Source organism: Equus asinus, chromosome 10 (assembly GCF_041296235.1).
Source record: "Equus asinus isolate D_3611 breed Donkey chromosome 10, EquAss-T2T_v2, whole genome shotgun sequence".
In the NCBI taxonomy this organism is placed as follows: Eukaryota; Metazoa; Chordata; class Mammalia; order Perissodactyla; family Equidae; genus Equus; species Equus asinus.
In genome coordinates this window covers 51876357-51899533 of record NC_091799.1, presented here as the reverse complement: position 1 = coordinate 51899533, position 23177 = coordinate 51876357, and the positions used below count along the sequence as shown (strand labels likewise).

Genomic DNA, 23177 nt, shown 5'->3' with positions numbered 1-23177 from the left:
GAAAAAAAACAAAAAAGATTGGTAACAGTTGTCAGCTCAGGTGTCAATCTTTAAAAAATAGGTGCCATAAATATTTTCAGGATACATTTCCAACCAGAGAATGGAAGGTTAAGTCCAGATGAAGAGCTCTTCCACTCCTTGGTCACTGTCTTGCTGAAGAGATTCCCCCTTTCTGAGATTACTGTTTGCCTGCCATAAGAGGAAGGAACCCTCATCACTTGATCTGCTCTTTGATAACGTGGAGCGGTCAGAACAGCCACACTAGCTGGTTAGTGTGATAAGCATGACCAGCCTCGGCACCTAGAGACACTGCACGACACAACTCTTACCTCCAGCTCAGACGAAGTCAGGCCCCAGCTGCCGTGCATGCCACAGATGTGTCCCAGACATGTGGACCTGCCCCTGAGCCCCTCACTGGGGATGCACCAGTGACCAGGGCAGACGTGACGCCTGTTCTCGTGCATATGACCATGGAGGGGAGAAGGCAGATGATGAATAACTGAATCCAGACAAGTGTGAGGATGTGAGAAGAGGAAGATAGTGCCTGCAACCTAATCCACGCTTATATATCTTCACACATAGCTTTTCAATCTTTCACTGAAAGACGTTGAAACATCTGCAGTCATTAAAGTCATGAAATGTTTTTGTGCAGCAGTAAATGTGATCTTTTCTAAATACTTCTTTGTCTATCAGTTTGCTCTTGGTTTATAAAACTACGATTAATCTCTATACTGACGGCGAATGCAGAAAACTTGGTGGACACGTATAAACTCTAAAGGTGAGCGTAGAAGCTTTAGTGTCTCTGTGAACACAATATTGTCACCTGTAAAAGATGATGGTTTTGTATCTTCCTTTCCAAATTTTAATACTTTCGTTTCTTGGTGGGTTTTTGTTTTCTTTTCTTTTACTGTCTCTTCTGGAACCCCAGTATAATATTGAAGAGAAGTCACAATGATGGAAACCCACATGTTGTTCCTAAGCTAAAATGGAATGTTCTCAACACCCCAGTGTTCAGTAGGATTCTGTGTAGATACCTCTTTACGGTGAAGGTACGTCCCTTTTTCTACAAGTTTGCTAAGTTTCTTCTTAAATCATGTTTATCTTTTTATGAGTTATAATGAATTCCTGATTACTTTTTTATTGTAGAATGCTCCTCTACACAAAAATTAGAAGAAATATATAATGAATTCTTACATCTCAGCTTCAATACTTGTAAAAACTTGACCAATTGAGTTTCTTATATACAAACCTACCACTTATTTGGTTTATTATTTTAAAGAAAATCCCACAAAGTACATAACTTTACACATTATTACTTGATATGTATTGCTAACATATAATGCTATATCTGTATCCCTATAGGTATCTATAGATATAGCTATAGATATAGGTTATCATGCCTCTAGTACATGTAACAAATAAATGTAAATGCCTTAATATTTCCTCAGATACTCAAATATTGTGATTTCCTCAAAAATTACTTGTTCAAATCAAAATCCAGAGTACACATCTTAATTTAGTTATGTCTTTAGACTTTTATTTGCCAACAATCCTACGTTCTCCATTATTCATGTCATTTCTTTATTTTTTTGAAAAACTGGATTACTGGTCTTGTAGAAAGTCCTACATGATATATTTTGCGCATTGTTTCATCGTGGTGTCACTTTACATGTTCCTCTGCAGAACTGAGAAGCAGAAGCAAGAGAGGAGGAAGATGCTCCCACGAGGACTGGGGCCTGCAGGAGACGTCCTTTCTGCAGAGAAGTCAGGGCATTGTTATGGGGTCACAGATCAAGACAATCTCTCCTGAGCCTGGAGACAGAGGAAAGGGAGCAGGCTCAGCAGACCCGTGGCTTCTCGCAGATCCAACTACAGCACTGATATACACAGCACGCATCAGAGGACCAGTAGCCAGCCTTCCTCATGTAGACACAATCCTGGCAGTAAGATTCAGCATGAGGCCAGCTGCTGTGAAAACACACCAACATCAGCCACGTCCCTTAACCACAGTGCTGGCGCAAGGCGCTCTCAGCGAGGCTCAGCTGGGGTTCTTGCTGACAAGGTCCCAGAAGAGGATCAGGCCACCAGCTGAGGGGCCAGTCTTGGGGATATGGAGAAATCCCAAGAAATAAAAAATCCTAGCCATACCTTTCAGCAGGGTTTATATACTAGGGGCTATTGACATTTGGTGCCATATCATTATTTGTTGTGAGGGGCTGTCCTGTGCATTGTGGGATATTGAGCAGCGTTCCTGGTGTCTCCCCACTAGATGCCAGGAGTACCCATTCTCTGTTGTGAAGGCCAAAAATATTGCAGACAGTGCCAAGCATCTCGAGTGGGGAAAACCACCTCCTTTTGAGCACCACTGTCCTAGGACAATCTTCTGGTGCAACTTCTTGCCTCATAAATGAAATAAATGAGGCCCAAGAGGACAAGTGACTTCACATCTCTGGATCTCTGAGATTAAGTTGAGGACATTTGAGTGTCTGGCATATTATAGGGGCTAAGTCTGTCAAACGATCCCATGCCCTCTTTCCTAAACACTTCTTAAAATGTTCACAACACTCCTCCATTCATTCCGAAAGAGTTTGTTGTGCACCTGTCATGTTCAAGCCTTGTACGGGGTACTGGAGACACGTAGATGTGAAGGACACCTTCTCCGCCCTAAAGCAGCAGCTCATCTGGTGGATAAAATGTGTTTAGACAAAGGAAGATCTTAATAAACACAACCACAAACCTCCACAGAGTGCGTGGCTGGGATATTAAGGGAGTTGGGTTAACTCGGGCTGGGCACAGGATGGATTCCTCTGGCAGGCACAGCATCTTGGGCTCGATGCACATATTGCAGGTTACCAAACCAATAAAATGTGTTCGAGACGGGTGACACAGCAGGAGCAAAAGCAGGAAGATAAGCTGCAAGACAAGGTCCAAAAAGACGAGTCATCTGGCACATAACTGTGGCAAGGAGGTGGAGGGAGCACTTGGGAGTGTAGGAGACGAGAACGTGAAGATCAATGGTACCCGCTGCATGGGCATTGAAAGGTGCCATCTGAAAGAGTCTGGACTTGTCCGTGTGTCATTGAGAAGCTGTATGATTTCTAAAGCCATATCGGACATATTTTTAAAGATGGCAACATGGGCTTGACTAGAACATGGGTCGATGAGAGGAAGACTAAACACAGGATATAGAGCCATTTTCCTGAGACCTGAGGGAGAAGCAGAGGGGATGAAGGAAAGCAGATATGCTCAAGATGGCCCAAGAGGCTTAGGGTGAAGTTCTGGTAAAGCTGTGGACATGAAGGAAAGTTCAAAGACAGATGGTGACCAGAATGTGTGGTCATTGACTTATATGCTGAGGGGTTAGGACTACATCCACCAGGCAGTGATCCTGCAAGCATGTTCTGTAGGACACGAGAGACTCCAGATATGCCCAGATGAGCTCTGCAGCTTAATACGCTTGCCCATCACACATCCTCTTCCACTCCTTAAAGGGCAAGGTTCTCTTTAGTGTATTAAAGGAACGTGAGTTCCTACAATAAAGAACTTGTTGTTTGATGTTGTTGAATTGTGGTTTACACACACACACACCTGCAACTAAGCATAACAACAGGAAACATGACAGGCTGTTTGTTCAGGCCAAAATTAGAACCTTGAGGCAGTCAAGAATCTATGGGAAGATGTCTCCAAGATCCAATGGGACAGACTAGCTAGGGCTCAGGTATTCCAACAGAAACACTCACATGAAGGTGGGGCTGAGCCACCTCTCCACTGATAGATGCCCTTTGGGTACTGTTTCCAAAGGCTGGTCCAGGACACAACATCTTCCGCTGAACTCGGGAATTTCTGCATGGGGAGAAGGCAGATTAGGTCAATTAATACTACAGCCAGAGGTGGGCGTGTGGTGGATGCAGCCCGTGAAAGGGTCTAAGACCTAGAGGACCCCATGGGCAGGGATGCGGTCCAATGTAGCAGTTGAACACACTGGCCAAAAGCTCTGGATAGACCTCCATTTCCACCACTGCTGTGGACAATGTGGTCAGCAAGTTGCGGACACTTACGATCCTCAGGCTCCTCGTTGGTAAAATGGAGATGGCTATGGCAGGTGCTTCCAGGATTTCTCTGAAGATTCAGTGAGGGAAAAGAGCCCAGTAGGGTTCCTAGTTGAGCACTGGATAGGAGGCAGTGAGGAATATTATTCAAGGGCGTGATTGACAGGGCGAGGAATTTGGGCACTACCCTATAGAAATGGTTCTGGCAATCAATCAGATCCACTGACAAATATTGGGTCCTGCTGTGTGTCCAATGTGGTTCCAGGCACCATGGACTCAAAGGTAAGTCAGATCCACCCGTTGCCTTGGGGTCCCTCGTGTGGGCAGATGGACCCATGATCTGGCAGCACAGTCCAGCATTAAGGAAGAGGCAGGGGGAAGGATATTGAGGGCAATGCTTGATCTGATGTGAAACTGATCTGATGGAGGAGCTGTCCCTGTAGATAAAAGGAGGCGGGGGCATTCCAGGAAGAGGGGCAGCAGGAAGAATTGCTCAGAAGCTGGACACAAATGAACGCTGCCCAACTCTACCTGCCAAGATAGTTGATGTGTATTAAGAGGGCAGAATGAAGGATTTGCACCAGATTCTACAGGGGACAAGGACAGGAGCTTGCAATGACTTGAGGGGAGAGACAGTGCCCCTCGCCCATCCCACCTGCTCTGCTTGGCAGTGATGATGACCAGACGAGCACCCTCCTCACACGGTGATCCTCGCCTTTGAAGCAGGTGAATTCGTCGTGGAAAAATTGCAGGAGGAGCCCTGAAATGCAGCCCAGGTCCTTGGGTAGGGCTCACAGCGGGTTCTGGGGAGGAGGGCAGAGCTCAGCTCTGCTGGGCTGGGAGCTGCACAGGCCGCTGAATGGAGACTCCAGTGCAAGACTGGAACTGGATCAGCTGTGCCTCCCCGACACTTTGCCAAAGTGAGCACAGCAGCTTCCCATTTGTCCGTTCAAGGGATGGACGTCAGCAGAAGGCAGGGTCACGCAGGGCAGGGGCCTCAGACGGTGTGTCAGCATCAACTTTGACAGGGGCTTGATTAAAATAACCCCGACACACTCCTGCACCATGAGACCTGCCACCATCAACAGGGCTGAAAAGAACAGTCTCCCTCTCCCGACTCCCACTTGGCACCACCCAAACCTGCCCCTGTCGACTTGCTGTTGCCTGCCCGCATGGCCTGCACTGGCCAGAACATTTCTCCCGTGTAATGTCCTGCTTGTGTCCAGCATCTGCCAGACCCTGTAGAACCAAGACACCCACAGAGGAAAGCTGATCAGGACCTGGTGGTACGCGTGGGGAGGAAGCCCACCATTTCACCCAGCTCTCACATTTGACTGACAGGTGCTTCGGTTCCTCCTGCATCTGGTCTGTGAACTGCAAGACTAGGAGAAAGGCAGAACAATTTGCTCTAGACCCTTAGACCACAGGGTTTTTTCCCCACCCCCAAAATTCTCCAGGCTAAGATGGGGAGGGCTGTTGCTTTGTAAAATCATTATGTCCAGGAAGACAGTCCAGCCACCGCTTACTGTTCCATCTCTGCTGCAGCCCCGTAAGACCATCTTCTCAAGGCTGCAGATTTGGGGCCCTGGCCCCATCTGAGCACCCGCTCCCACTGGCCCAGCCACCTTGCCTCAGCCAGCACCACACCAAGGGTGAGGACCAACAGAAGCAGCACCAGGGTCATTGCCAGGAGGAAAAGCTTCCAGGGGTCATCCTGGGGCATCTTTGATCCTGCTGTGCTGTGGGGAATGCAGCAAGAGTGAGTCAGAACGCACAGACTCGTAACAGTGTTGAGATGGTGCTAGGGCCATGGAGGGACGGGGCTGACCCACCCCTCACTGGGGTGGGAGGCGGCGAGTGATCAGTGGTATTGAGGAGGGCGTCTACTCCTACCCTGGGCTCTTGGTCCACCTGGGTCCCCGGGCACAGGTGGAGGTTTTTCCCCCGTGGGTGTGCGGTCCCATAGCCTGCTGCTCTTGTACCTGCGTTCAGCTGTGGCTGCAGCTCAGTCTGCTCTGGCTGCCCAGCCCTTCTGGTGGTTAGTGAAGATGCACAGTCCTGTGCTAGGAAGTGCCACCTACATGTAAACCATCAAACCTTTCCTTCCTGCCTCAGCAAGGCTCCCAGGAGCCCCAGATGGCTTATCGTCAGTTCACGTCATGGGGAGACGACCCTGGCATCCGGGGGAAGGTACTCTGCTCCTAGTACTCTCTGCAACTTTCATTCCTCTCACAGTTGGTGGGGACAGCAGCTGCCCCAGAAGTCTGCCTCGAGGTCCCTGGTGCATCTGTGCTCTCAAGCATCTGGCAACATTAGTTTCAAAAGATCTTGCACTTTCCCAAAGACGAAATTGGGGTGATCTCGACACTGGAGTTATGTTGATGACTCCCATCTCAGAGCGTGTGGCCAGTCACCCCTCACACCTTGGTTCACACTGTACATTTTAACTGGAGATGGTGACGCAGGGAGGAGGAGAAACAAGACGGAGAGGCCTCTAGTCATCACACCCACTGTTGGGGAGCTTTCACACGTGGTGTCGTTTAATGGTCTTTTCCCTCTGAATGCCATTATGGTTTTTCTCTTTTCCTTTGATTCTCAGCAGGTTGACTGGGATGTTCCTCTGTGTGTGTGTGTGTGTGTGTGTGCATGCATATGCTTTCTGGAATTTACCCGGTCAGGGGTTCTCTGAGTTCCCTCAATCTGTGTTTTGATTATCTTTCATGATTTTATAAAATTCTCAGAATTCTGAGCCCCAGATCTCCTACTCATTTACTGTCACCTGAGATATGCCACCTAACCTGTCAACCTCAGTTTCCCTATTTGTAAAATGGAAATAAGTATAACACCTGCCTCCCAAGGATGCTCTCTGCATTGAGAACGTGGGTCTGGTGGTTGATAAGCCCTCAATAAATGCAGCTATGGGTCTTTTTAAAGCCATGGCAGTACTCTTAGACTTGGCCAAGCAGGATGCCTACCCGGGTCCTGAACATCTAGAGACCTTCAGTTTCAAGGGCTTTCCTCGAGGGAAGTCCTCCTCTGCCATCTGGGGCCAGACAGGATTGTCAGTGGCTCCCAGGAGGAGCAGTCCAGGCCCCCAGGACCAGTTCAAGTGAACAGAGTTCAAGTGGTCTCCGTCACAGGAACAAATAGTCTCCATTTTTTCACTCCCCTCTGGTGACTGTCACCTGCCAGGATCAGCCCTGGTTCCGACATCTCTCCACTGGGGAGCTCTGAACCCTCGAACCCGCACATAGGGTTGACCAGAAGGCTCAAGAAGCTCTAAGGTTTGCACCTATGTTTGGTGGCATGAACTTTCTTTTGTAGATAAGACTGGGCTGCGGCAGCCTGATGTTGGTAACTCACTGACTTGGGGGACATTTGCCATGGACCTAGGATGAGTTCTGGGGTCTGGGCTGCAGATGGCTCAACACCAACCCCAGAGCCTGAGTTGTGCGTGGCCCTTTGCATCTGCTTTTGTGTGCTCATTTCCTGGTGCCGTCTCTGGCCTATAGTTTCCACACAGGGCAGGGATGCTGGTGGGAGTCCCGTCCCTGTGCATCCTGTGCTGCTGGCCTCAGTGTGGCTCCCACAAGTCAGCTACAGGCCCTGCGCCACATCCCCAGCTGCCCACCAAGCATGGCCACACTTCTCTCCTCCAAGTGTCTCTGATGCTGTCGCTCTGCAGCCCCAATGGTCCCTTCCAATCGACGTCGTCTTCAGGCCCCAGGGTTTGGTCCTCAGCTCCATCGCTAACATGCCATTGGACCGCAGAAAACATTAACACAAACCTCTGACGTCAGCCTCCCCATCTGCAAACTGGGAGTAAAAACAGCACTTTCCTGCCAGAGAGGATCTGACGGCTGGTCACATTCACGTGAACACACAGTGTGCACTCACTTTGCTGTCAGAAAACCCATATGTCTGAGATTTATTACAGGACGCTCAACCCCAGGCTTGAGAGTTTGGACTCTGGGCAACAGGAGAGCCTCTGCCATTGGACTCCACACAAGAGGCGTAGGCTGAGTCCCTACTGTGTGTCCAGCGCTGTCCAGGCCCTGGGGACACAGAGATACAGCAGACCCAGTCCCAGACCCTCGACCCACAGCCACAGCCCAACGTGCAGGCCTGTGAGGGAGACGTCTGCTGGTCACTGGGGGAAATGCGGAGGAGGGAATGTTTCCTCTGGGACTTAAAGGATGAAGAGGAGTTCTCTCGGCTGATCGCAGGGGAAGGGAGAGCCTGCCACAGGGCTGACGTCAACAAAAGCAGAGTGAGAAAATGCACGATCGGGGCACATCCACATGCTGGGGCACTGGGTGTGTGGAGAGAGCAGCCGTGGGCCTGAAGGCTGGGCTCCGGGGTTTGGAGCGGACCCTGCAGGGATGGGGACACGACCACGTACTGACTTGACGAAGGGCCCTAAAGGTCCCTCCTGCCCTCACCTGATCTGTTCGACTGCTGGTGGTGACGAGGTGGGCCCCGTGCTGGACAAGGAAGCCTTGGCCTGGTTCCAGGAGAGATGTCTGTGGACAAGTAGTAACAAGGGCCCCAAACAGCTGCCAGGCATCGAGCAGGGCTCACAGGTGGAGTTGGGGGAAGAGGCAGGCTCGGCTAGGGCTGAGGACTGAAGACGTCTCCTCCAATTCCAACACCTGCCCCCCTTTTTGTATCTCTAGGCTAAAATGAGACGGGAGCATTTCTGGTTTCCGGAATGAGCTGGCCTCTCTCTCATCCCAGGTCCCACCACATCCCTCACGCCTCACTCACATCTTCCTCAGTCAACAGGTTTCAGGCCACAAGTCACCTCCTCCAGGAAGCCCACCCTGCCTCCCACACCCCTGACGAGGTAGCTGCCTCTCCGACTCCTAGCTTCCCCTGAAGTCCTCATCACCCGGTGTTGCTGTCTCCTGGTTATGTAGCTGTGTCTCCCACCAGGCTTCTCCAAGACCTCCTGAGGGCAGAGATGGCCTCTTGCCGGTTGCATGATGTGTTCTCAGCACCTAGAATGGTAAATATCAAATAGAGCAGAAAATATTTCATAAATACACAGTCGTCCCTCGGTATCCACAGGGATCTGTTCCAAGACCCCTGCGGATACCAAAACTCACAGAGGCTCAAGTCCCTTACAGAAAATGATGTAGTGTCTGCATGTAACCTGCACACATCCTCCCGTGTACGTGAAATAATCTCTTGGTCACTCGTAGTCACTAGTACAATGAAAATGCTGTGTAAATAGTTGCTACACTGTATCGCTTAGGGCTGGGGAATTTTTTTCGAATATTTTCCATCCGCAGTGGTTGAATCTGTGGACACAGAACCCGAGGATTTGGGGCTGACTGTGTACATTGAAGAAAATAATGGATGATCCATGCACCCTACGGTGAGACCCTGCAGTGCAGGCAGGGAGCGGGGGAGGCACCATCTGAGCTGAACTTTGAAGCATGAACAACAGTCCCTGGCACACAGCCAGGGAGGGAATCGCAGGCAGAGGCACTGGCATGAGCAGAGGCGTGGGGAAGAGCCCGGAACGGGGTTAGGACAGGCTGGGAGGTCAGAACGGGGCCAAAATGTGAAGGGAACGGCAGACACCTTAAAACCATCTTTCCAGCCCAGGGGGAGAGTGGGCTGGAAGGAGAGGCCATGAGGGGCTGGGGCAGCCGGCTTGGCCAGGTCAATGCCAACCTGGACTGAGGCTCCAGCCAACACTTTTCTCTGAGCTCTACCCCACCGGGACAGTGGAAGACCCAGAATGTGGGGGAAATCTTGGTGAGATTTCCTTGGCACAAGTCTAATTGTCAGAGGGACAGATGTTCAACCAAGAAAAGCATCCCAGACTAAGGAGGAAGATCTTTTGTTGCTGTTTATGGATGCCCAGAGCAGTCAGGAACCAAGGCTAGGGTCACAGAAGGGAGTTGGTGCTAAGCCAGGGGATGGGGTGGAGGAGACCAAGGTCACAAGGTCACAGTGCAGCTGCATCTTGCAGCCTCGCCTGGAGGGTCCTGTGCCCTTGGACGAGTGACATGGCCTCTCTGGGCCTTGTTTTCTCCTTTGTAAAATGGGGCTGAGTTACACAGATCACAGACACAATGAGTGCAAAGACCTGGCACAGAGTAGCTGCTTGGTCGAGATGGACTCCCTCCCCAAGCCCCGTTTCAAATGTTTTCTCAACTATGGACGTTATTCTTTCATTCGTCTCACAGATAGTTGCTGAGCACCTACTACGTGAGGAGCCCTGTGTGGCCAGCGGAGAAACAATGAGAACAACCAGAGTCCCTTTGAACCACAACCTTGTAGCTCTGCTTGTAGCTTTTTCTCAGGCAGAATCCACAAATTTCTGGGTATCTCCATTGGGTTTAACCCAGGGGATGATCAGCGAATATCAGCTCAAGTCGTTTCACTCCCCAAACCTTCCTCAGCCCCTGCTTGTGCCAGAACCTGTGCTCCCAGCTCCAGATGAAGAGACGGGTCAGACCCCATCCCTCCATCAGGGAAAGTGCTCTGTACCCACTTCCCACCACCACCCCGCGCCCTCGACTTGGGGAGTGTGGGCAACTTCCCACGTGTCTTCAGTCTGATCCCAAATATATGTATCTGGCAGATACTCCTTAGTCTCATGGTAAATTTCTTGTCACTGGATTTCCTTTTTGGATCTTTCTAAGCTGAAGGGGCTGTACCCTTCTCAGGAGTCTGCCGCGTCTTCCCTGCATTCATCCTCCAGTATCTGAACGCCGTGTGCACTAGTCTGTCTCCCTCCTTCGTCCAGGAGCTCTTAGAAGTGAAATTCTGGTCCCTGTCATCTCCTGTCTCCAGCAAAAACTAGCTATATCATAAATGTATAAATATTTATAGGATAAAATTCCCACTAAGAATTGGGCAGTGAATCAAGTTGAAGGGTTCCATAAATCTTTGGTCAACGTTTTGCTCAAGAGGTCCCCTCTTTTCTGAGATAAGCGGCTGTCTGATGGTAAGTACAGGAAGGAAACCCCATGCTTGATCTGCTCTTTGGCAAGTGGGTAAAGTCAGAACTGGCCACACTAGCTGGTCAGTTTGATAAGCGTGACCAGCCTCAGCACTGAAGACCGTGCATGAGATAACTCTTCCTTCCAGCTCGGAGGAAGTCCAGCCCCCGCGACCATCACTCGACAGACGTGTCAGGAACATCTGAGTCCATCTCCGGGGAGACCACAGTGACCAGGACTGACATGAACCTGCCCTCTAGTCACTGCCGTGAGGGGAGAAGGCAGGTGATGAAGAACTGAACTAGTTGAGACGGGGAAGAGTGAGGACGGGAAGGCCGTTGGCTGTGAGAGCCCGACAGCCCAACCCACAGCGAGTAGGGCAGGCTGGCAGTTCACAGAGAAGGTGGCACTTCAGCTGAGGCATTCCTCTCCAGGGGCAGAGGGAGAGGAGAGTGTGCACCAGGCAGAAGGGGCAGCATGGGTAAGAGACCTGTGTGGGAAGATGATTGCCCATTCAAGGAACAGAAAACAGTCACTATGACAGGCACTTGGGCAGCAAGGAGGGCAGTAGCTTAAATTGGCCTTAAATAATAGAGAAGGATCAAGATACAAAGGACATTGCCCCAGAATCCCAAGGAGCATGTGATGACACAGAGGACAATGGCTATGACACACACACAAGGGCAGGGGGTTTCCTGTGACGTCAACCACAGCTGAAAAGTGAATTTCAGGCACATTAGGGAATAGCCCTGGACATTTCTGAAGGATTTTGCAGCTCACAGACTTTCCCTGGGGAAACAAGAGAGTCATTTGTCTGTTTCCTCAGTAAGTATTTATTGAGCCCCTCTAGTTGCCAGGAAACACAATGGTGAGCAGGTCCAGCGGGCCTACCCCAAGGGCTGTCAGCCTAGTTGGGGAGGAGGGAGTGCTGAACAAGAAATTTCCATAAGGCAGCGCAGGGAGCATTATGGGGAAGCAGACGCTTGGGCCAGAGTCCTCCACCTCTTTGCCCGCCTGTGGCAGGGAGCGCACAGCGGCTGTGCTCCCTGCCAGGTGTGCTGCATGCTGTGCGTTCCCCTGCCCAGGGCACCACAGTGGCTCTGCAGCGGCTGGCTATTTGGAGCTCTGGGAATCTTGTGGCTTGGGAGAAGAGAACACCTCCTCCAGTTCCCACTTAGCTCTCTGGATGCTGCTCAGATGCCCAAGTTTGGGCTTGAGCCTAAGCGGGAAACCTTTCCGGGACCAGCTTCTAGAGGGGGTGACCCTGAGGCTCTGCCTGCACCTCAGCCCAGAGGTGTCATCAGTCCCCATCTGCCTGCTGCTCTGTGGCTGACCCTTAGAGCTCTTTAATTTGCACTGATGAAGTGGAGGAGGGGAACTGTGAGTCAACTTTTGACGAGGTCCCAGCTGTCCCTGAAAATCCTGAAAATCCCGAGTCTTGTTCTGTAGTGAAACTCGGCACTGGCTTCTAGGGGTTATCATGCCAACAGAGTTAGGAAGGTTGCACAGGGTGGGTGTCCCCTGGGCTCTTGACTGACAGTCAGGACTATAACACCTTTAATCGATCTGTGTTCTCAGGCAGGGATGCTTGGGGCCTGACTGATGAGCGCTGAGAGCGCTGGGGTGGGGCTGGAGGGGGCGGGTTCAGACAAATTCCGCTCATTGCCTGCTAAGGAGACCCCATGACAGCAGGGCAGCTGAATTCTCTGGAGACTTGCTGTTTTCTTTCTTTTTTTTTTTTTTTTAATTTCTTGATTTCACTTATTGCACAGGCTCTGGGAATTCAAGCACAGAGCAAACAAGATGAGGTCCCCTGCCCTCTGGGTGTTTGTCTCACAGTGGAGACAAAATGATTCACAGGAATATGAGTAAATGGATCCAAGAGTTACACATTTGTTTTAGGGTCTTACAGGAAATGAAAAGCATACTGTGATTTTTAAAATAGTGTGTTCTAGGCACCGGACGGAATGCCTCCCACGTGTGTGAGACTGTCGCCCTCCACAGCTGGGGGAGTGATCATTACAGACGTAAAGGCTCCACCAGCAGAGGAGTTGTCTCAGGATCAGAGGCGTCCAAAGAGGAAGTGAGCCCCAGGGAGGACGGGAGGCTCAGACGGAGGCTGTCACACCACGGGAGAGGGAGGCCACCCCCATGGGATGTGGAGGGGTGACGGACTCCCAAGCTCCTTTCTGACTTGGTGGGTGATGAGGATTTTTAGGCTGCTTAATTTTAAAATGGCTTATGATGAGGATTTTTAGGCTGGTTAGTTTTAAAACTACAGATGAGATTCAGGCTCCAAGGCATGGAATTTGTTTGCCCCTTTGTTGGGAAACATTTACATTTCTAAGGGAAACCTCTATCTGTGAAGATGCCTCCCTCTCTGTGCCAGGAAGAAGGGGGGATGGTCTTAATCTCTAGAAGCTCTTAATCAATGCCAGAGGCAAGAACTTAAGTTGGTTGCTGTCTGGCAATCTCATGTAACTGGTTTAGGGTGGTGGCGTCTAACCTTTCTAACCTTTACTTAATCCGATTTGATTCTTGTCTAAAAGTCATGGGATCACCCAATGACCAGACCCCACCTGCACTGATACCATTTTAACTTTTTTTCATGTTCTTTCCTTTGTCTTGTAAAGAGATGAATCATATACCTATGCCTTAAATTTAGCCCTAACCCTCAACTCGGGGCAGCAGCAGGAGCTCTGCCTGCCCATGGGCTCTGTCCCCATGCCAGCGGGGGCAGCAGCAGCAGCTCTGCCTGCCCATGGGCTCTGTCCCCATGCCAGCGGGGGCAGCAGAAGCGGCGGCAGCAGAAGCTCCGACTGCCCATGGGTCCTGTCCCCATGCTATTCCACACTATTCTCTAAATAAAAGAGCACTACTGCCAGATCTTGAGAGTCTAAGAAATCTTTCTTTCGACTCCTCGGCTCACCGATCCCGCATCAGTGGGGACTGTTTCCCTTGTCAGGGACAGAAGTGTAAGTTTTAGGCAAAAACTAGGAATTCACTGGCTCCTGTTCTAAGACATGCAGGGATTGGGGTGATCAGGATTTTAGGCTGGTTACTTTTAAAACTGCAGATGAGAAGGGGGCTCTGAGGAGTGGAATTTGCTTGCCCTTTGATGAGAGACATTTGCATCTGTGAAGGAAGTCTCTGTGTGTGTGGGGGGGGGGGGGTCCCTCTCTGCACCAGGAGGAAGGCAGGATGGCCTTACCTCTGGAAACTCTTAATAGGGACAGCAAAGATTTAAGTTGTTTACTGTCTGGTAGCCTCATGTAACTGACCCCACCCCCAAAATCCTCCTTTGTTTTTAGCTATAGATAATATTTAAGCTGTGGCTTCTGCCATGTACTTAATCCTGTTTGATTCTCTTCTAAAAGTTATAGGACCACCCAATAACGAGACCCTACCAGCACTGATACCATTTTAACAACTTTTTTTACATATTCTTTCCTTTGTCTTGTAAAGAGATAACTCACATACCTATGCCTTAAATTTAGCCTTACTCTCCACCCATGTTTGCAGCAGCAGCTCTGACTGCCCATGGGTCCTGTCCCCATGCTATTCCACACTATTCTCTGCCAGACCTTGAGACCCCAAGAAATCTTTCTTTCGACTCCTCGGCTCACCGGCCCCGCATCAGGGGGAGGCGACCTCAGGATTCGAATCACGTCCTCAAGTCTCTCGCCCCGAAATTTCCAAATGTTTGGTGTAGTTTGATGTCATTCTCTCTTTGTGCAGACAAGTCTCGTCCCAATGTCTCCAGATGGTTGGCCCCACAGAGGAAAAGGCAGCTTCTCTCTCCCACCATCCACACGCTTTAGATTTATGGCAAAAACGGGCAATTACTGCTCCTGCCCAGAGAGGAACAACCACACCTAAATCGTCGAGGGTTGAGTAGTAGGTGTGAGCGAGCAGCGTACCAGACCTAGGAGGCTTGTCGAACCAATAAGCAGAGGAAGCGACCAAAGTATCACGGACCAGGTCATCCTTTAGTATTGTGAGTGCACATTTCTTGTTTCAGTGTACGTCGATTTAATCATCCTTGGATAGAAATTAAACAGTTGTTGACTAGTAACCAGAAATGCGAAGAAGACAGTAATTCAAATACTGTAGACAGCTGCGGGGAAAGCGGCAAGGAGTGTAAGTGACAGGCTCCGGCATCGGTCGGAGACACGTTAGTGCTTTCAGGGGTTAAGTCTTCGGAACGAAGCCTGTAAGGACAGGTAACCCCGTGAGCGCGAGGCCTCCAACAATAACGATTTAAACGCTCCAATCAGAAGACAGACGTTGGCAGAATGGGGAAAGTGATTCAAGGGTATACTGCTCCCCAGAGCCCTAGTTTAGGAGTCACGAGAGCGTCACGGTGGACGCAGTTGTCGCCCGTCCCTCCCCTCGAAGTGACAAGTAAACAGATGCCCGTGGAGCAGCAGGCGTCCGACACCGCGCGGGGAACCCTTACGGACCCCACAGGTGCACCTCCCAGGGCGGCGCGCGGGCGGGAGCCAGGGAGCCGGCCCTCCTGCAGGAGCGGGAGGCGCGGACTCGCGCAGGGCCGGCGGGCGGAGCTCGGGGGGCAGGGCGGCCGCGGGAGCGCCCACTGGCGGCGGCCCTGCCGCGGGACCGCGCCCCGCCCAGCGCGACCAGGAGAGGCGGCAGCGGGGCGGACCGCCCAGCGGCCTGACCCCGCGCGCCAACACGAGCAGGAGGAGCTGGAACAGGAGAAACAGCCCCCGCGCCGCCCCCAGCGGTGGAAGGTGGCATCCGCACCCAGGAGCAACAGGGACTTCAGCACAGCTGGAAACCCAGCCCCCACTGGCGGCAACCCCACGCCAGCTCCACCAGCAGCAGGGGCTGTAAGTCCGCCGTCCCCGCTGACAGTGACAGTGACACCTGTGAACCAGCTCCGCTGGCAGCGACGCAGCCAGCACCCCAGGACATCCCGGGAGCAGCAGTGCAGGTGGTGCCGGGCCGGCAGCTTCCGAGCCTGTGGAGAGCCAGTGGAGGAGCCCGAGAGCCAGCTGAGCAGACCCGAGTAACCAGAGACAGGAGCGACCCAAGGGCCTTCAACGATGAAGGGATAAAGATGCGGTATACGTATACAATGGAATAGTACTCAGCCATAAAAAAGACGAAATCCTGCCATTTGCAACCACGTGGACGGACCTTGAGGGTATTATGTTAAGCAAAATAAGCCAGACAGAGACAAACACCATATGATTTCACTCATGTGTGGAAGATGAACAAAGAGACACATAGATAAAGAGAACAGATTAGTGGTCACCAGAGGAGAAGGGGGGTGGGGCGAGAGGGGTAAAGGGGCGCACATGTATGGTGACCGATAAAAGCTAGACTATTGGTGGACATGATGCCATCTACACAGACACTGATGTGTAACAATGTGCACCTGAAATTTACACTATGTTATACGCCAATATGACCTCAATTATAAATAAATGAAAGACCGACTTTAGAACCAAAGACACAAATAGGTCGAAAGTGAAAGGATCGAAAAAGATGTTCCAAGCAAATAGTAACCCAAGGCAGCAGGGTCGATTAGGCTCATGTTATGACAAAATAGACCAAGCAAATAGTAACCCAAGGCAGCAGGGTCGCTTAGGCTCATGTTATGACAAAATAGACGATCTTTCTTCTGGACTTACTGACCTGTGATTGACACATAACATTGAGTAAGTTTAAGGTATACGATGTGATGATTTTAGACATGCAAAGTGATCACCGCAATGAAGTTAGTTAGCACTCCTTTCACCCCACAGAATTACCATTTGTTGTTGTTATGGGGAGAACATTTGAGATCTACTCTCTCATCCACTTTCAAGTATTCAATACAGTATTGTCGGCTGTAATCACCATGCTGTACAGTAGATCCCAGAATTGATTCCTCTTCTAACTGGAAGTTTGTAACCTTTGACCAACATCTCCTCATTTCCCGCACCCCCTAGCCCCTGGAACCCACAAATCTACTCTTTGCATGATTTTGGCTTTTTTAGATTCCACATGTAAGTGATATCATACAGTGTTTGTCTTTCTCTGTCTGACTTATCTCACTTAGTACAATGCCCTGCAGGTCCATCTATGTTGTCACAAAGGCAGAATGTCCTTTTTGTGGGTGAATAATATTCCATGGTGTGTATACACCAAATGTTCTCTATCCGTTCATCCGTTGATGGACGTTTAGGTTGTTTCCGTGTCTTGGCTATTGCGAACAGTGCTGCAATGAACATGGGGGTGCAGACATCTCTGTGAGATAGTGATTTCCGGTCCTTTGGATAAATACCCAGAAGTGACATGGCTAGGTCACATGGTAGTTCTGTTTTTACTCTTTTGAGGAAACTCCATACTGTTTTCCGAAGTGTCTGTACCATTTACATTCCCACCAACAATACACAAAGGTTCCTTTTTCTCCACACTTTTGGGAGCAATTGTTATATCTTGTCTTTTTAATGACAGCCTTTCTAACAGGTGTGAGGTGATATCTCAGTGGGGCTTTGGTTTGCATTTCCTGATGATTAGTGATGTTGAGGATCTTTTCATGAACCTATTGACCAATTCTGTGTCTTCTTTGAAAAAATGTCTACTCAGGTCCTTTGCCCATTTTGCAATCAGATTATTTGATTTTTTATTGATTTGTCTAGGTTCCTTACATATTTTGGATATTAATCCCTTATCAACATATGGTTTGCAAATATTTCCCCCCATTCATAGGTTGTCTTTTCACTTTGTCAGTTGTTTCTTTTGCTTTACAGAAGCAAAAGAATGTTGTCGCACTTGTTAATTTTTGTTTTTGTTACCTGTGCTTTTGGTGTCATATCCAAAAAATCATTGCCAAGATCATATCAAGGAACTTTGTCTCTATGTTTTCTTCTAGGAGTTTTATGGTTTCAGGTCTTAATTTAAGTCTGTAATCCACTTCAAGTTAATTTTTGTGACTGGTGTAAGATAGGGGTCTAATTTCATTCTTTTCCATGTTAATAGCCAGTTTTCACGCCACCATTTTTTGGAGAGACAGTCCTTTCTCCATTGAGTATTCTTGTCTCCCTTGGCAAATATTAGTTGAGTGTATGTGTGTGGGTTTATTTCTGGGTTCTTGACTCTCTTACGTTGGTCTATGTGTCTGTTTTTATGTGAGTACCAGACTGCTTTGATTACTATCACTTTGTATTTTAGTTTGAAATCGGGACGTGTGATGCCTCTGGCTGTGTGCTTTCTTGGGATTGCTTTGGCTGTTTGGTTCTTTTATGGTTCCATATGAATTTTAGGATTGTTTTTCTATTTCCGAGAGAAACACCATAGGAATTTTGCTGGGGATTGCATTGACTCCATAGGTGACTTTGGGTAATATGGACATTTTAACAGCATTAGTTCTTCCAATCCATGAACATGGAAACTTTCCATTTGTTTGTGTCTGCTTCAATTTCCTTCATCAATAACACAGAGTTTTCAGTCTACAGATCTTTCACTTACTTGGTTGAATTTATTTCTAAGGATTTTATTGTTTTTGGTGCTATCGTGACTGGGAATGTTTTCTTTTTTCTTTTTCAGATACTTAATTGTTAGCATATAGAAAAGGAACTGATTTTTTTTAATGGTTTTGTATCCTGGAACTGATCTGACTCTGTTTATTAGTTCTAACAGGTCTCTGGTGGAGAACTTAGGAATTTCTATCTATAAGATCAAATCACCTGCAAACAGAGACCATTTTACTTCTTCCTTTCTGATTTAATGCCTTTTACTACTTTTTCTTGCCTAATATCTCTGGCTGGGACTTCCAGTACTATGTGGAATAGAAGTGGTGAGAGTGGGCATCCTTGTCTTGTTCCTGATCTTAAAGGAAAATCTTTCAGCCTTTCACTGTTGAGTGTGATGTTAGCTGTGGGCTTGTTAGATATGTTCCCTCTATGTCCAATTTGCTGAGAATTTTTATCCTGAAAGGATACTGAATTTTGTCAAATGTTTTTCTGCATCTTTTGCGATGATCGTATGACTTTATCCTTCATTCTATTAATGTTGTGTATCATATTTATTGGTTTTCATGTGTGGAACCATCTTTGCATGACAGGAATAAATCCTACTCGAACGTGGTGTATGATCCTTTTAGTGTACTTTTACATTTGCTTTCCTATATTTTGTTGAGAATTTTTTCATCTATATTCATCAAGGATATTGAGCTGTACTTTTCTTTTCTTGTGATGTCATTATCTGACTTTGGTATCAGGATAATTTTGGCCTTATAAAATCAGTTTGGGAGTATTCCCTCCTCTTCAATATTTTGCAAGAGTTGGAGAAACATTGGCATTAATTCTTTAAATGTTTGGTAGAATTCACCCAGGAAACCATCTGATTCTGGGCTTTCTTCATTGTGAGGATTTTGTTTGGTTTGTTGATTTGGGTTTTTTTTTTTTTTGGATAGTCTGGAGTGATTACTGGGCTTTTTATTCTTCTTGGTGTGCTTTTTCTTGGTGAGGAAGATTAGCCCTGAGCTAAGATCTGTTGCCAATCTTCCTCTTTTTTTTTCTCCCCAAAGCCCCAGTACGTAGTTGTATATCCTAGTTGTATATCCTTGTAGCTCTTCTATGTGGGTCGCCGCCTCAGCATGGCTTGACGAGCAGTGCTAGGTCCATACCCAGGATCCAAACCAGCGAACCCTGGGCTACTGAAGCAGAGCACACGAACCTAACACTATGTCACTGGGCCGGGCCACGTTGTGAGGCTTTTGATTACTGGTTCAATTTTCTTAGTTGTTATTGGTCTCTTCAGATTTTCTATTTCTTCATGACTCAGTCTTGGTAAATTTTACATTTCTATGAATTAGTCATTTCTGTTAGCTTGTCCAACATGTTGACATATAATTATTCATAGTAGTCTCTTATGATCCTTTCTATTTCTGTGGTATCAGTTCTAGTGTCTCCTCTTTCACTTCTGATTTTATTTATTTGAGTTTTCTCTCTTTTTTTCCTAGTTAGTTTTGTCAATTTTGTTTATCTTTTCAAAAGGCCAACTCTTAATTTTGTTGATCTTTTGCATTGTTTTTCTAGTCTATATTTCAATTATTTCTGCTTTGATCTTTTTTATTTCCTTCCTTCTACTAACTTTGGGCTTTGTTTGTTCTTGTTTTTCTAATTCCTTGAGATGTAAAGCTAGGTTGTTTATTTGAGATCTTTCTTTTTTCTTAATGTAGGTGTTTATCACAGTAAACTTCCCTCTTAGAACCACTTTTGCTGCATCCCAAGTTTTGGTATTTTATGTTTCCATTTTCTTTTGTTTCAAGATTTTTTTTATTTCCCTTTGGACATCTTCTTTGACCCATTGCTAGCTTGGAAGTGTGTTGTTTAGTTTCCACACATTTGTGAATTTTCCAGTTTTCCTCTTGTTATTGATTTCTAGTTTCATACCATTATGGTCTGAAAAGACACTTGGTAACTTCAATCTTCATACATTTGTTAAGGCTTGTTTTGTAGCTGCACATACGATGTATGCTACAGAATTTTCTGTGTGTGCTTGAGAAGAATGTTATTCTGCAGCTATTGGATGGAATGGTCTGTGTATGCCTGTTAGGTCCAGTTGGGTATGAGAAGAATGTTATTCTGCAGCTATTGGAGGGAATGGTCTGTGTATGCCTGTTAGGTCCAGTTGGTTATGAGAGAATGTTATTCTGCTGTTGGATGGAGTGGTCTGTGTATGCCTGTTAGGTCCAGTTGGTTATGAGAAAAATGTTATTCTGCTGTTGGGTGGAATGGTCTGTGTATGCCTGTTAGGTCCAGTTGGGTATGAGAAGAATGTTATTCTGCAGCTATTGGAGGGAATGGTCTGTGTATGCCTGTTAGGTCCAGTTGGTTATGAGAGAATGTTATTCTGCTGTTGGATGGAGTGGTCTGTGTATGCCTGTTAGGTCCAGTTGGTTATGAGAAAAATGTTATTCTGCTGTTGGGTGGAATGGTCTGTGTATGCCTGTTAGGTCCAGTTGGTTATGAGAAGAACGTTATTCTGCTGTTGGGTGGAATGGTCTGTGTATGCCTGTCAGGACCAGATGGTTAAGGGACAATTCAAGTGCAGTGTTTCCTTATTGATCTATCCATTGTGGGAAGTAGGGATAAAAGTCTCCTACTATTATTGTACTGTCGTGCATTTCTCCCTTTGGGTTTCTTAGTGTTTGCTTAATTTATTTAGGTGATCTGATGTTGGGCTCATATATACTCACAGTTGTTATATCCTTTTGATGAATTGACCCCTTTATCATTATATAATGACCTTCTTTGTCTCTTGTTACAACTTCTTACCTGGTCTATTTTTTCTGTAATGCTACCCCTGCTCTATTTGGTTCCATTTGTGTGGAATGTCTTTTTCCATCCCTTCACTTTGAGCCTAGGTGTGTCCTCAAAGCCAAAGTGAGTCTCTTGTGGGCAGCATACAGTTAGGTCTTGTTTTTGAATCCATTAAGCCACTTGATGCCTTTTGATTGGAGAATTTAGTCCATTTACATTTAAAGTAATTATTGCTAGGAACTGACGAATGCGATCTTGTTCACTGTTTTCTGCTCTTCTTGTTACTTTCTTCTTCTTTGATTGTCTTTCTTTGTGAATTGATTATTTTCCATAGTGGTATGCTTTAATTCCCTTCTCAATAGCTTTTCTGTATTTAGTGTAGGTTTTTATTTTGTGGTTAATCTGAGGCTTCCATAAAACACATTATAGATATAACAGTCTATTTTAAGCTGAGCAGCTTAACTCAATCACACACAAAATCTCTACCCTTTCACTCCCTCTTCATATTTTATGTTTTTGATATCACAATTTACCTTTTTATATTGTGAATCCATTCAAAAATTATTGTAGCTATAGTTATTCTTAATACTTTTGTTCTTTAAACGTTTATACCAGAGTTAAGTGATTAACATAACACCAACTTACAGTATTAGCATATGTTGAATTTGATTATATACTCACCTTTACCAGTGACCTTTATATCTTCACATTTTCATGATACTAATTAGTGTCCTTTCATTTCACCTTGAAGAACTCCTTTCAGCATGTCTTGTAAGGCGGGTCTAGCTGTGATGAACTACCTCAGATTTGTTTCTCTGGAGCAGTTTTTATTTCTTTTTCATAACTGGAAAACAATTTTGCCAGATAAAGTATTCTTGGTTGGCAGTTTTTTTCTTTCAGGACTTTGACTACATCACCCCACTTAACCTGACCTGCAAGGTTTCTGCTCAGAAGTCTGCTGATAGCCTTGTGGGGGTTCTCTCAAATGAGAGAAATATTTTTCTCTTTCTGCTTTCTAGACTCTCTCTTTGTCCTTGATCTTAGACAGTTTTATTATAACGTGATATAGGGAGAATATATATATAAGGTGGTTTGGGTCAAAATTTGGGAGTGACTCTTTAGTTTCATGAACTTGGACGTCCAAATCTTTCCCCAGATTTGCGAAGTTCAGGCATTATTTCCTTAAATAAGCTTTCTGCTCCTTTCTCCCTCTCTTCTCCTTCTAGGACTCCAATGATGCCTAGATTGTTTCTTTTTGAGAATGACTCACTGCTTCTTTCTTCTGCTTGGCTGAGTCTACTGTTGAAGCACTCTGCTGACTTCTTCAGTTCAGTCATTGTATTTCTCAACTTTGGGATTTCTGTTTGGATTTTTTGAATGGTTTCTATTTTTTTCTTAAACTTCTCATTTTTTCATGCATTATTTTCCTAATTTCATTTAGTTGTCTGTTTTCTTGTAGGTCACTGAATTTCTTTAAGAGGATTATTCTGAAAACATTGTACAGCTGCTGCATAGTAGACTTAGTAAATATTCATCATCTTGCTTTACCAGCCCTATTTGCAAAATCGTCCATACTTGGGCCGTTTTTCCAAACTCTCAGCCACGTCAGAATTTTAAATGTCCTGCAGCAGTGAAGGAAGAACCTCTATGAGGAGGTGACATTTCAGTCAAGCCTGAATGTTGAGGCCGAGTCACAGAAGATCTGAGAGAAGAGGATCCCAACAGAGGGAACAGCCATGCAAAGGCCCTGAGGAGAGGAAAGACTGGGTACAATGGAAGGTCAGAGTGGAAACCAGGGTGACCGAGTGCAGGGAGGGGCGAGATAAGCTGGAGAGGAGGTTCGAGGGCACAGCAGGGGCTCAGCAATGCAGAGTCTCTTTGGCTGTGCA

At 47.2% G+C, this 23177-nt stretch overlaps 1 long non-coding RNA gene across 8 annotated transcripts; it reads right to left on the bottom strand.

The window, feature by feature from the left end:
- Positions 1–1305: 1305 nt before the first annotated feature.
- LOC123289165 (uncharacterized) lies at positions 1306–22106 on the bottom strand. 8 transcript variants are annotated; one of them, XR_011506381.1, is made up of 7 exons: positions 21970–22106; positions 8492–9049; positions 4705–8104; positions 4059–4168; positions 3741–3843; positions 2738–2913; positions 1306–1968 (listed from the first exon to the last, which is right to left on the bottom strand). It is a non-coding gene; the product is annotated as an uncharacterized lncRNA (long non-coding RNA). The 8 variants fall into 8 exon arrangements; XR_011506384.1 differs by having other exon boundaries at positions 4705–7798; XR_011506385.1 differs by having other exon boundaries at positions 1307–1968; positions 4705–8726; positions 8817–9049.
- Positions 22107–23177: the final 1071 nt, after the last annotated feature.